At 32.1% G+C, this 1,899-nt stretch overlaps 1 pseudogene; it reads left to right on the top strand.

Moving 5' to 3' along the window:
* The first annotated feature begins 509 nt into the window (after positions 1 to 509).
* LOC110595994 lies at positions 510 to 774 on the top strand (annotated as a pseudogene).
* Positions 775 to 1,899: the final 1,125 nt, after the last annotated feature.

The following is a 1,899-nucleotide window of genomic DNA, read 5'->3' as shown; positions in this document are numbered from 1 at the left end:
CACAGGAACCCAGTGATCAGTCTTAATAACCTAATAATAAATAAATAACCTAGCTCCTTGTGAGATTTCACCATTGTGTGCCTTCCAGTGGGGATTTATTGGAATGGGGGAGGGACTAAAAACAATACAGAGAGGATAGATAAAAGCACATTGCAAAGGGGAAAATTTGTGGTAACTCTTTTTTTCCATGTATGATGAAGAAAGGCAATAATTTGCTGGGTTTGATAGGAGGATTAGAGCTGACTCCTGAGATATGTTTGGAAAATACAGAAAATCAGATGATGAAAAAATTACCACTAATCTTACCATCCTAAAAAGGTATTTATGCCTTGAAACATTTTTTTCAGTATTTTTAATAAATGCTATCTGCAATCAGTTCTGCATGTAATTCTTATTTTTATGAGTTATTTTTAAAAACATGAAAAATATAGGAAACTATAATAATAATGAAGAACCATCATCCATAATCCAACCACCCAAGTATAATGAGTCACCATTTTTGTGCATTTTTTACTGGTCAAAGCCAGAAAATGTAGAAGGTGATAATGAAACCCATCAATTTAACCTTCAGACACTTACAAAATGGATCCCAGATTCAAGTATGGCTCTATAAGCAAGTGAATATATGGATAGAGGGCTGTATCATTAATATGAACCTTGTATTAGATGATGCAAAAGAGTAATTCTAAAACAAAGTCAAGAAAACAACGGGCTCAGATTTTACAAAAAGGAGATAATATTACTCTGCTGCAAAGTGTTTCCAACTGGAAATGATAAATGAAGTAAAAAATTGTTGAGAAGGCAATACAGTTTGATTTTTAGGTGTCCTTTGTTGGGAGAAAAACATTTGTTCATATTGTTTTGATTACCCTTATATTATTACAAAATGACAATAATGCTGTAGGATTGTTTTTATTGGAAAAAAAACACCCTTTAGAGTCTATCATACTCAGTGATCTATCACAGAAACAAAAAACTGAGTACCACATGTTCTCACTCATAAGTGAGCCCTGAACATTTACCATAGTATTATAAGAAAGGGATTGGCAGTAAAGAGATACTGCCAGGGAGGGAAGAGGGGTACTCAACATCAGTAAGGGTACCTGATCTCAAATCAGGTGAAATGGGGATCAAAGAGGGGTTTAAACTTTATCTGTGCAGTGACCACTTGCATACCTAATCCTGAATTGTACCCCACATTGAAAAAAAATCAAAATAACTGGACACCTCTGTTATTTACTTCCTGTTAAGATGCAATAGAAAGTACACATCATCACTTATAAACTATCTTGTCAGAATATTGTTTCTTAATATAATAAAACATAGATCTGAAATTTATAGTAAATGTGGGAGTTGGGGAGTGTGTATGAAAGATTAAAAAGTAAAAGCAGCCATGAAGAAAAAGTGTAAAATTTAGAATATAGATTATGCTATAGGACAGGTGACATGGCTTATGCAACAAATCAATGGCATTTAAAAAAGTGAGCATTCTGTTAGAAAGTAAACAACATTAGAGACATAGTAATCAAATATAAGCAAATGTATGGAATTTATTTAAATCTTAATTTAAAAGAAAAACACAATTAAAAAGTCATCTTTGAGATAATCAAGGAGATTCAAGTATGGATGAAGTAATGCTTGATGTTAAGAAATAATTGTTAATTATATTAAATATGATAACGGCATGGTGATTGTGTAATTGGAAAGTCCTTCATCAGTTAGATAAGGCAAATGAAAAATTTACAGTTGAAATGACATATCTTTGTCTTTTAACTTTTCTCCAAAATTTTTGCTTATACACACACACGCAAATCATACATGTGGCTATTGATTTACCTTAAGTATCACCAGACAACCTGTTAATAGAACAACACTAAATTTGTTCAAAATCATCTCAGG

This window comes from Carlito syrichta, unplaced genomic scaffold, assembly GCF_000164805.1.
Source record: "Carlito syrichta isolate Samal-C Ts95f unplaced genomic scaffold, Tarsius_syrichta-2.0.1 Scaffold305666, whole genome shotgun sequence".
NCBI lineage: Eukaryota > Metazoa > Chordata > Mammalia > Primates > Tarsiidae > Carlito > Carlito syrichta.
This window is presented reverse-complemented; position numbering and strand designations above follow the sequence as displayed.